This window comes from Protopterus annectens, chromosome 3.part1 (assembly GCF_019279795.1).
Source record: "Protopterus annectens isolate FY-2018-M chromosome 3.part1, PAN1.0, whole genome shotgun sequence".
Taxonomy (NCBI): domain Eukaryota; kingdom Metazoa; phylum Chordata; order Ceratodontiformes; family Protopteridae; genus Protopterus; species Protopterus annectens.
The window spans coordinates 357,489,827-357,503,462 of record NC_056732.1 but is presented as its reverse complement, the minus strand read 5'-3'; positions in this window follow the sequence as shown (position 1 = coordinate 357,503,462).

The following is a 13,636-nucleotide window of genomic DNA, read 5'->3' as shown; positions in this document are numbered from 1 at the left end:
TGGGAGACTTTAACGACCCCTGTATAGACTGGGAAACATACACTGCCTCTAACTCACAGGCCCAACATTTCCTGGACTTTAATATCACAAATATCCTGGACTAGATAGTGCGCACTCCAACCAGAGGATCAAACATATTGGACTTAGTACGTACTAACATGGGAGAGATTTGCACCCCCCCCTCCTGTGTCACCTCCACATTGGTGAGATCAGACCACAAAGCTGTCTCTCTAGAAATAGAAATCAACCTTGAAAACCCAACTAAACCTGTAATACTTAGGAATTATTCCAAAGCTAACTATATCCTATTAAATGATAGTTTGTCAAAATTCATGGCACCCCCAAACCCTGAGAACACAGCTACTTATGCACAATTATTTACATAAACCCTGTACAAATATGTAAATAACTGAAATGAGGCTGCTGTACATATCTAACACAGAAACAAACTCCATTGGTGGAATCCTGGTATATAACAAAAGAAAAAAAATCATGGCCAAAATCAGAAAGAGCAACTCTCATAGAAACAAACATTCTCTTATTCAACTAAACAAGAAACTAAGAAGTCTAATACAGTCTAACATGGCCAGTTACATGGTCAGGATCCAGGCTAAAGATAATCACAAGGCCTTCTTCAGCTATGTCAGGAACCTTAAAGGTTAACACTCAGCAGTGTGTATAACTGGTGATAAATGGCACAACCTTCACTTATCAGGGTGACATAGCAAATCTACTGGCTGATAAATTTAGTATAACTTCTCCCCCCACTCCCCCACTACCCTTTGTGAAATCCCTTCTAGCATATCCCCCAAATTATCAAGAGGGAGCAGGTCCTGGTGATGCTTACTAAGGCCAAAACACGGCTTCAGTGGGTCCCAACAATATCCCTGGGTGCTTCCTAAATACCCTAAAACATGACCTAGTAGGACCACTTGAGCCACTCTTCAATTACAGCCACAAAAAAGGTTTCATGCCAGGTTAATGGAGGTCCACAATGTCATCCCTCTTTATAGGGGTGAACCATCAGCTGATCCAGGGAACTACAGACCCATTAGTCTGACAAGTCTAAAATGCAAAGCAATGACATGAATTATCTGGAACCATCCTAGTTTGGCTTTGCTAAGGTAAGGTCTTGCTTGCTCAACCTGGTAGACTTCTTTGAGAGGGCCACCAGGGATATGGATGAAGGAAAAAGCAGTGCATGCTGCCTACACTGACCTGACCACTGCATTCGATACAATACTTCAATCAGGCATTGTTGACAAACTTTCAGAACTGGGCATAAATCCCTACATAACTCACTGGATTGCTGGCTGGCTCAGAGATAGGACTCAAGGAGTTAGGATCAGTGAGACCATTTCCACCATGAGACTGGCCACCAGTGGAGTACCCCAGGTCTTCGTGCTGGACCCTCTCCTGTTTGGCATCTATTTCTAGGAAGTCAGGGCTAATGTCAAAGGCTTCTGGCTCACCAGGTTCATGGATGACTGTAAATTGGGAGCAATCATAGATTTCCCCCATGACCCCAACATCCTATAAGAGGGTCTAACGCAAACAAATGACTGGTGTCAAAGCCACTGATGAAAACTCAACCCAAAGAAATGCATTATAGTGCCCCTTGGGAAATCATCCACCAAAGCTTATTGCTCCATTGATAAAACACCCCTAAGAGTTGATCTGATAGTTATGGATCACGGAACATATGTAGACAACAATCTGGCCTTTGACCAACACATAGCCAAGACAGTAAGAAAATCATTCTGTGTCATCCAACTCATAAGCAAGGATATGGTATCCAGTCCAAGGAAATTATAGTACCTTTCTACTCAGCCTTTATCAGATACACATGGTCACCAAAGCTGTAGATGAGGGTAAGATGGTTCACACAGCCTATCTAGATCTTGTCAAGGCTTTCGATACCATGCCCCATGCTGGAATTATAGATAAACTCATTAAACTAGGTATAAATCCCTATGTCACAAGATGGGTTGCCAACTGGCTCACTGACAGAACTCACACTGTGAAAGTAGCAGACTCCAAATCCGACTTCAGACCAGTGACAAGTGGAGTACCACAGGGTTCAGTCCTGGGTCCTCTCCTGTTTGGTATCTACTTCTCAGAAGTACAGGCTAACACAGAAGGTCTTTGGCTAATGATGTTCACAGATGACTGCAAACTAGGAGCCATAATTGAAACTCCTAACGATGTGGACATCCTACAAAAGGGCCTCACTGAGGCAGATGCCTGTTGTCAAAGCCATAGCCTCACGCTCAATGTCAAAAAGTGCATTGTCATCCCTTTTAGTAAAAACTCTGTACCCATGAACTACCAGATAGGCGTTAGTCTACTTAACACTGAAAGTGTGATAAGAGACCGTGGGACACAGGTGGACAGTAGTCTCTCCTTTGATAATCACATTGCCACAGTAGTCAGGAAATTCTTCTACATGGCACACCTCATCACAAAAGGTTGCTCATCCAGGAAAAAGGAGGTCATTGTTCCCCTCTACTCATCACTCATTAGGCCCATTATAGAGTAAAATGCCCCTTTTGGTATGTACCTCACAAGATATCTACAACAAGTGGAAAGGCCACAGAAATACCTCACAAAGAGGATTACCAGCCTCAAACAGATGCCCTACGCAGACCATCTAAAAAAAACTCCAGCTTTACTCTGTCGCATATCGCCTACTCAGAGGCAATCTCTGCCTAACATACAAAGCTATGTCAAACCCAGAGCTGCTGGAAATGCTCCACTTAAAGAAATCCCAAGCCCTCCGAGCTACATGCTCTAGGGACCTAAACCTTGTCACCACAATAAACAGAACATGCCGGAGGGATAGATTCCTGTCCCAGAGACTTCCCATACTCCAAAACAAACTACCTATCTATATCAAACAAAACTCCTCATTAGTACTCTTCAAGAAAAATCTTGATGATTGGATGGGAAATAGGAAATTCACCCTGGGGATCATTCTGTGGCTCTGCTCAACAGGGGCACAGGAAAATAATTTTCTTGGGTGGCAAAAGCCAGGGTAGCTTTTTGGCTAGGCTTATATAGGCCCTAGGGTCAATAGCCTAGTACCTACCAACGAACCTACCTATGAACCTATGAACATCATTGAGTACAATGCCCACTTTGGTATGTACCTAACCAGGTACTTGCAACAGTTGCAATTCTCTCAAAGGTTTCTCACTAGGAGAATCCAGGGTATAAATAGCTTGTCCTACATAGATCGCCTTAAGTTCCTATCTCTTTACTCAGTCTTCTACAGGTTACTGAGAGGCAATCTATGCCTAGCATATAAGGCATCCTCAGATGCATTTCTGATGGATCTGCTGGACATCCACAAATCAAACAGCACCAGAAACTCTCGATTCAAGGACGCGAACTTTGCCTGTGACTTAAATAGAACATGCTGGAGAGACCGATATTTGTCTCAAAGGATCTCTGCACTATGGAATACGCTCCTTATCTGTGTGAAGCAGAGATCATCCCCAACCCTATAACAAAAAATAAATAAATAAATAAAAAACTTGATTATTAGATGGGAAACTGCAAATTCACCCCCAGTCTGGTCTCCATATCTCGATGGACAGAGGTCACAAGTAAGTAAATTAATCCCCAACTAACATACCTGCCCACATAACCTTTAGCTACCTCTTTACTAAGTTACCCCACCATATAGGCATCCAAGGAACTCTGGGACAAAATTGGGTTGGGTTGTATGGCCACTCTGTGGCCATTACCCTAGTATAAAGTTATGAACCTATGATACATTTAATCTCAATCTGCTATAAGTCAGTGTTAGCACCATAGGTAATAAAAGCATGACATATCTCATTTCAGCAGCATGTGTTTCAATACATTAACATCACTATTTAAGGAAAAAATGAATGTAAGAAAAAAAATGTGCATGCAACTGGGGTATGGAGGGGGGAAGGAAAATGTCTGTGTTCAGTGTGCTTCAGTACTAACAGGCTTCGCTTCAGAATATATTTCAGTTGACTAATGGTATTGCTTGCAATCCAAGAGAAATATCAAATGTAGATAGAAAGAAGGAGGGGTAAGTTACAGAGTACAATGTTAACACCATTACTGGTTCATTCAGTATCATCAGTGTCATTTGAATAATTCTAATACTGACAGTTACACAAATGTTAATTAAACAAAAAGCAAATTTATTTATTTATTTTATTTATTTATTGCAGTTGGTTTACCAGGATAGTCCATTGGGCCATAATGAACCCGTTTTCAATGGAGTCCTGGGGAGAAAAGCGCCAAAAAAGTATACATTCAAAGTTACACAATAGGTACAGCAGGTAGTTAAAAAAAACAATTTCAAATAGTACAGCAAGTATACAGTTAAATACATTGAGAAGAAAAACATAGTAACTATTAGCACAACAAAAATATCCATTTATACAGATTAGTGAGGAAACATAGTTACTAAAAAGGTAAGAGGAAGTACAATGACATAGTGTAGTGGGGGATGAAAAACATAAGGAGTTGTCTAATAAATTCTATGAAATTTTCTGGGTATAATAAAGATGTAAGCAAATCCATAAACTGCGGGTGGGGGGAGAGATAGAATTAAATAATGTATACTATTAACAGCCTAACATGCAGTTTAAAATGATTATACGAGGAACAGTCATCCTCCCATCAATACCTGCACTGTAATTGCTTCACCCTCAGCATTGTACAATGATGACTGTTACTGAATTTGATGACACAATGGTTGGTGTCTGTGACAGAATGAATTAAGCTGCTATGCAGTATCTTACTATAAAAAATACTTCTTATTTATCAGTATTAAAGGTGGAGAAACATACACCATACAACTATTACATTTCATAAACTTTCCTTTCCTTTGCCAGGTATCAACTCATGAAAAATGTAAATTGGAATAGACCAGCAGTACATCATTAAATATATACAATTTCACCCTTTCAATGAAGTACTGCAATATCAATTTTATGTTACTGAAATTTGCAGCAGAAGCAGTATTTATATACATAAACAGAGACCATAAACAAAACTCATTCAGTAAAATGTATTTACTCCTCATATAGTACCATTTTTATTAATTGTACAGATTCCAGTGAACAGTCAGATATAACTATTATAAACAGCAAATATATATATATATATATATATATATATATATATATATATATATATATATATATATATATACTGTATGGTTAAGTGTACTGTAGAAAATAAAAAATAATTAAAGATAAGAAGGACTCTCTGATGAAGAGTGATAATAGACCGTATACCACATACCATAGCCCACAGTTATACTCGTGTGTTTGTCATAATGAGGAAACATCAGCCTGAATGTCATGGTACGTAGTTGTGGGCTAGATGCTGCCTCCTTACCTGTGTAGCTGTATATCATGCATGAACCTGCTGCATGGGGCCCCTGACTACTGCTGCCGGCTGGCTGCCAACACTGTCAGTGATCAAGGTAGAGGCTGTACTGAGAGCTGCAGTGACATCATAGGACAGTTTACTATAGACTGACACATGATCATATTGTGCAGAATGCAACATACAGTAAATATCCTATATACAGTAGCAGGGTCATACTGAAGGGCACCCCATACTCATCCAGGCAATGGAAATGGATTTTAAGCAGAACAGACGTTCTCTTATTGACAATTTGATTTGAGGCAGGGCAGTGTTATACCTTTCTTCTGAAACTTCCATCAGATTCCTCACAGCAGTCATGAGCCAGGGTCTTAGGGGATAGCCAGCATCACCTGGAAAACACAAGAAAAGAAGAGAAATTGGAGGGGAGATACAGCAAAGGATGGGTGGTTTAGTATTAAACAATACATTTTATTAAGGATAACTAATTAGATGATTAAAATTAAAATTTCTACTTACCAACATAGTGACTATAGGGTATCTTAACATGCAGGAAGAGGAGGTACAGTGAGCTAGTGTGACAGATATAGGAATCATGTGCACTTCCAGGATGCTGGGCAGAGATGTTAGTGAAGCACTCCCATGCATAAGGTAACCCTTCTTATTGCAGTACCATTCCCCCCTGAGGACCAGATGGAGCCCTAATTGCAACATGGGTGCAGTCTATTACATGAAGTATCTCAGAGAAACTTGACACCTCATAAAATACATGTATGGTTCAAGCTCAGTCCTGAGGTGAATCTGGAAAACAGATGTACTGATTCACACATGCCAGGAGTATTTTGAGGAACTGCTGAAGTATCCTCAATGCAGAAGCCTTAGAAATGCTCAGTGCATCTCCAGTCTGTCTCTGGAACATCCCTGTGGTAAGTATGGTGAGGGCTATACAAACCTTAATATCCACAGGGATTGAAAAGCCACGCAAGCCCACAGTTTCAAGCTGTGGACCACACATACTCACTAAAGCCCTTAAAATGTCCCTGTCAGCTGTAAGCCTATCATGAATTTTCTAATTATCCAACATGTAATGAGTTATTCTGTATATTTGCCTTCTTGGAGAGTGAGTGCCACTGGATGCCCGCAGTTTTGGCTCGGGCAAGACAAGCAGCACATACCAGGAAATAACCACACTGGCAGCAAAAAAGCATCTTCACCAAATGGTAAGTAGATCAAAAAAGTGAAGTTCCACTTTTATAACACATATGCGGACAGCATGGAAATATGTCAAAAACAATTATGAGTCACAAATAGGCAGGAAGGGGGCATATTAGTGTAAGAAGTTCTACATTGTATCCCAGAATCATCCAGATTGTGTTTGAAGATGGCCAATGAGGTGCTCTGTTTGATATGAAATGGGAGTCCATTCCCAAAGGTGTATTAACCTCTGGGAGACAAATCTGTCCCTCAAGCAGGTTCTATTAATGTCACATACCAGGTTAAGGTCTTTAGAGTGAGTAACCCATGTACCATTAGACTTGTGGATATGCAGCATTTCCATTAAAGCAGGGTCAAAGATTGCCTTATATGCAAGGCATAGATTGCCTCTGAGTAGTCTGTATGAAACAGAATAAAGTGACAGTGATTTCAGATTATCCACTTAAGACAGATGCTGAGGACTTTGGATTTTCCTTGTGAGAAACCTTTGTGGTCTCTCCAATTGCTGCAGGTGCTTGGAAAGGTACACACCAAAAGGGGAGTTGTACTCAATTATTGGCCTGATAAAGGAAGAGTACAGGGAAGGTTATAACTTCTTTTTTTCTGGATGCAATGCCCTTACTTATGAGATGGGCAATATAGAATGCCCTTCTTACCACTGTGGAGACATGGTGATCAAAGGTATGGTTGATGTCAACCTGTGTGCCTAGGTCTCTCACCACTGAGTGCATACTTAGGGTGTTGTTATTGATGTGGTAGTTAGCAGGAACATTGCACTTACTGAAAGGGATGATAATATATATTTTTTGCATTGAGTTAAAGGCCATGACTTTACTTATTTATTTTATTTTACATTTGTTGACCGGGAAAGTCCGACTGGACACATGTCCGTTTTCAGCGGAGGCCCGGGGAGAAAAGCTCCAATAGTACATAGTAGGTTACAAAAAGTTCCAGTAGTACATAGTAGGTTACAACAATGTTTGACAGGTAACATACGATTGTAGTTATGCACTAAATACCCAGGGAAGAAAAAAGTTACATTAGTATGTACAATAACAATTATAAAGAGAAAAACAAAGCGTCATATAGTTAGTATACACAAGTAAGAAAAAGTTACATTAGGATGTACAGTGAACAATTATTATAAGAAACAAACCTACAAGTAGTTAGTTTCAGGGGGAGAGTAGATGGCTTGAGGCCTAGGAGGATAGTAATTTTACTGAGGAGGTTGAGGGGGAGCTATGGGTTAGTCTGGATTAGAACATTGGCAAAGCCAGTGGTGGGAGAGGCCATTCCTGAAAGTATTTAGGGAGGTTGATTCGGTGAGACTAGGTGGAAGAGAGTTCCATATTTTACCCACTGTGTTTGAAAACAGAGAGTCACCTCCTGAGTTACAGGATTTGATTGTCTGTGCGAGTAATCTGTGAGATGATCTTAGTCTATTTAGGTTGGTATAAGGGGTAATTAATCCAGACAGGCCGGGAGTGTTTTCAGGTTGAGAGAGTATTTTGTAAGCAATGATAAGTTGCTTCTGTAGAAGTAGGTTTGGTAGTTCTATCCAACCTAGGTTCTGAAGATTAGTACAGTCATGGGTTTTGTAGGGCAGGCCTGTGGCAAATCTTGCAATATGATTATAACAAGAAGAGAGTTTAGATAGATCCGATTTGTTGGGGTTTGTTAGTATGGGGGAGGCATACAAGAGGGTAGAAAGGAGATGGGTGCGAGCAATGGCAACTTTAGCCTTGGGAGTCAGAAAAGATTTTATTCTATAAAGGGACCCCAGTTTCTTATTAACAGTTTTGATAGTTTGGTTGATGTGCACATTAAATCTGAGTTTGTTGTCAATGGTAACCCCTAATAGCTTGGTATGAGGGTCGGGGGTGATGGTGGTTCCATTGTTGGATTGTACACAAAAGGGAAAAGTTGGTGTTTTATGGGTAGGATGGAAGAGTAGAATTTTCATTTTTTTTGGATTAAGGATCAGTTGGCGTTCTGATAACCAATTCTCAACTGCAGTGAAACAGTCTTGAGTTTTGGATAATAGAATAGTTGGGGATCTATCTGAGCAAATTAAAGTCGAGTCATCAGCATATTGAATACATGTAGACTCTGGGATGACTTTGTTAAGATCATTAATAAAGATGGAAAATAGAAGAGGGCCAAGTATGGAACCTTGGGGGACTCCTATGGTGTTGGGTATGAGGTCGGAGAGCTTGCTTTGCCAGAGCACAGCTTGTTGCCTATCAGAAAGATAGGCATGAAACCAGTCTAGGGTTTTGTTATCTAGATAGAGAGTTTTTAGGGTTGCATGCAAGAGTTTGTGGTTGACCATATCAAAAGCTTTTGATAGGTCCAAGAAGAGGGCTGAAGACATTTTTTTGTCATTCCGGTTAAGATTGATAGTGTTTGTGAAAGAGAGGAGAGCAGTAGTAGTGCTATGTTTGGGCCTGAAGCCATGCTGGGAGTTGGTTAGCAGGTTTTCCTGAGTTAGGTAGTGGATGAGTTGTTTGTGAATACATTTTTCCATGATTTTTGCCAGTGGTGACAAAATGGCTATTGGTCTGTAGTTTGAGAGGTCAGTGGATGAGCCACCTTTATGGAGGGGGATGACATGGGAGATTTTCCATATGAAGGGGATTGTGGATTCAGTTATGGTCCGATTAATTAAGATTGAGATGGGATAGGCTATAACATCCGCAGCTTTTTGTAGAAAGTCTGCTGGAAGTAGGTCTGCCGCGAGAATGATTGGCTTTAGTTTCCTTAGTAAGGATGTATGCAGTAGGGACAGGTTGTAGGTTGAAAAACGGCGTGGTCTTCTGGGTGGGACTTGTGGTTAGGGAGCAGGGGGCTACTTGTTGGTTGGCTAAGGATTTGATTACATCGATGAAGAAGGTATTAAAGGATGTGACCACTTCATCTGGGTTTTTCATAGTTAGGTTTGCTGGTGTGGGGGTGGAGGACCTGCCTGGATGGAGAAGTTTGTTTATTCCTGCCCAAAACTTTTAGGGGTTGTTTTGATGTTTATGTTGTAGTTGGAAATAGTAGTTCTTTTTGTCCATTAAGATAGATTTTTTTGTGTCACCAATCATTTGTTTGTATAAGATCCTCTTCTAGGATGTTGACATCATTTGGAGATTCTATGACTGCTCCCAGTTTGCAGTCATCAGCAAACTTTTTCTGCCACAGACCTTTAGTTTTAGCTTGTACTTCAGAGAAATAGATTCCAAACAGTAGATGTCCCAGGACTGATCCCTGTGGAACACCACTGGTTACTGGTCTGCTATTGGAGGTGGATTCCTCTAGTTTGACTATATGGGTTCTATGAGTGAACCAGTTAGTGCCCATCTAACAATATAAGGGTTGATACCTAGCTGGTTGAATTTGTCAATGATGCCTGAGTGGGGGATAGTGTCAAAAGTCTTGGCTAAGTCTAGGTAGGCTGTATGCACAGATTTCCCCTCATCCAGGGCCTTGATGAATGTCTCGAAGAAGTCCATCAGGATTAACAGGCATGATCTCCCCTTGCCAAATCCAAACTGAGTAGGGTCAAGTGTTTGGAGATTATCTATATCTTTGTTGATAAGGTCCATGATGATTCAGTCCATAGCCTTGTGGGTAAGGCTAGTCAGAATAATAGGTCTAAAGTTCCCGGGGTCAGTGGAAGCACCACCTTTGTGCAAGAGGATAACAGTGGCTGTTTTCCCTCCTTAAAATGATTAACATAGTTTTATTTAGAAAATAACTCCCATTCATGCCCTTTCAGTTAAGAAAAAAAAGCTGCATTTATTAATGCAATTTATCTAATTTGACTGCCTTCAAATTATGTAATGAGAAGTCTATCTCTGAGTCATATGGCTTCCTGCAATTCAAAAAAGAAAGTCTGATAGTAATGACTACAAATTATACAACGACCCCCCATTAATATTTAATTAATTAACAATTAATGATTGGTCAGCATACACATTGTAAATCAGACTTATACTAATGGAAAAAGGTCCGGTCGCCCGGACTTTTTCCATTAGTATGTCTTTTTTTTTTTTTTTTTGGACAGCAACGGAGAATGGAAGAGCTCCATTACTGTTATCTCACTATGTTAAACAAGTTTAACACAGCAAGATAGCTTTAAAAAAAGCACTGGAGATCTTCCTTTCTCTGTTGCTTTTTTAAAGCTGTCTCGCTATGTTAAACTCTTTTGAAAAGCAATGGAGATCTTCCTTTCTCCGTTGCTTCCACACACAGTTCTGATGTACTGCATAACCATGTGCATGCGCAGTACATCAGAATTGCCGCAGAATACTGGACAGCTGCGGAAGGGCAGCAAGGAGGCATTATACAATGCCATTATTTAAGAAAAGTAAGTATTTTTTTTCTTAAATAATGTCATTGTATAATAGCAATAACCCACTTCTGGGTGTAGGTAATGCTGGATTTACCCATGGTTGGCTTTGTTTGGCCACTCGGGCTTCACCCTCGTGACCAAACCACACCAACCGTGCGTAAATCCAGCACTACCCACACCTAGACGTGGGCTATTTTTTAAATAAACTCCACCCATTTGGAAGGCAATCTATGTGTATTTATATTCAGGTGTTAGATATTGACCATGCTGATTATGCTCTGAAATTGGCAGAAAAATGAGCCAGTTATACAAGACTACAATATGAGATCCAGTACAGCATTCAAAGGTGAATAACAACTTTTGTTAAGCACATTTACATGCTGTTATGATTAGGTCTCATGCTTCAACACTTATGGCAGTTAAGACAGAACAATGTCAGAACTCCTTTTACAGTTTTGAAAGCTGTTATACACTTTGCACTGTTACACAGGGAAAAAAATTAAAGTGCGAGAGGGTGATGTGTTTAACAGCCTTTAGAGTAGTTTGCTGTTTGTGTGGAAGCAAAAACATTTTGTGCTCCTATGCTTTTTTCCCCATGTGACTAGCAGTACATTGGCGCATCTGAAACTCTACAAAGAATTATGATCATGTTCCTCAGATTGTAACTAATCGTAATGTGTTCTCAACATGAATGAAAAGATTTGCTTCTCAAACTTTGCTTAACTGTTGATGTGAATTAATATATATGTCCTGAAGACGTAAAAAGTTGTTTATGATTAGACACTGTATATTAAATCCATTGAAATCCTTGAAATTCAATAATCATACAAAGGTCAGCTTCCCAGTTTGCACTGTCTACTGCCTGAGATTCTTATCCTCTCTCTATTCATCAATAAAGTAAAGCTCATTTGCCTATCGATCTTGCCTGCATATCCCCCTAGCTTTGCAAAACACATGGTAGAAGACAGTACACGCATATTTGCTACAGGCATAAAGGAAAGTCTGTGAATTTGGAGAACTTCAAATTCTGCTTTTTTGCATCCTCTTGGCAGTATGTACGCATTGACTCTGTATTCCCAGCTAATTCCTAGGTTAGCCCTGTATTTTTCATACGTTCATAGTTACGTAATAAGTCAATGCTCCATCAGAATTATAAGAAGCCTAGCCTTACATTCCCATTTTTACATATAAATAACCCAGAAAAGGGTCTAACAAGGATATGTTGGGACATTTACGTGTTTCCCCTATCAGTGAGGGAAAGTGGTACTAAAATAGGGGTGATTTTGTGGTTACCCATCCATTTGCCCAAATTACATTTGATAGCATAAGAGGAGAACTTTACTTTGTGTGACATAGAAGACAGATCCATAGAAGTGGTACTGTCTGGGATACATACTTATCCTTCCAACATGTTCTATTTATTTCTCAAACCAAACGGAGATCCCTTGAGCAGGTGTTTATGACACCATTGGACTTATGAATGTGTAATAGGTCCGACATAGCAAGTCTGTGAATCTCTATACGCAAGGAAGAGGTCTCCTCTCAGTAGCCTGTATGATACTGAGAAAAGGCAAGGCTTTGAAATGATCTGTTCAGTTTTTATGATTTAGGCCCATGATTTCTTTTAGTGATAAAACATTGTGGTAATTCCAGTTGTGATAAGTGCTTGGACATATACATACTAAAAGGGGCATTATACTTAATGATTGCCCTTATAAGCACCGATTACTGAGGAACAATTGTATCTCTGGACCTGGACTCAATATCTTTAGGTATACCTTTAGATATAAGCTATGAAATGAAAAATGACTTCCTTGCAACAATGGAGACATGGTGATCAAATAATAATTCATTGTTGACATAGGGTCTGAGATCTCTAACAACAGGATACATTTTCAGGGGTGTGTTATCAATGTGATATTTACAAGGTGGGGTTGTGCTTGTCAAAGGATATGATTATACATTTTTTGGCATTTAGTATTAATTCATGGTTGTGACACTAGCTATTTGTTTGGGACAGGCTGTCTTTGGGGATCTTGATATCCTCTGGGGGATTAATGGCAGTACCAGATTTGCGGTCATTTGTAGACTTGGTCAGCCACAAACCCTTAACATTAGCTTTGACCTCCAAGAAGTAAATGCCAAAGATGAGTGGAATGAAGACTGCACCCTGGAGTACACTAGTAGTGATAGGTCTTTTGGAGGAGGTTGAGACAACCATCTTAACTTCCTATGTTCTATTTGTGAGCAAATTTACTATCTGATGAGTTGCATAAAGCTTGACATTTAGCTAGGGGAGTTTATCTACCATACCAGAGTGTGGGGTGTTGTTGAACTCCTTTGCAAGTTCTTGATATGCGATATGCACTGTTTTGCCTTTATCCATTGCTTCAATAACTTTTTTGAAGAATTTACCCTTTACAAATGAAAACTAGGTTGGATTGAGAGTCTGTCGGTTACCTATACCTTTATGTAATAATATCAGTAATTAGTTAATTAATTATTTTGGTTTATTGCTACTCTCTTTTCCTTTTCTTTTCCTTCCTTCTACCTCGTATGCCTTGTCCCTCTTCATTCTACCCCACCCAAGTTTGCGAGCTTACTTTCATTTCATCCTTTTTTATTGAGAACTGTGTTGCTATCAAATCATCTCTGTGATCTTTCCTTTTACCTACTTATTACCTGAGATAGTTTTGGATGCTA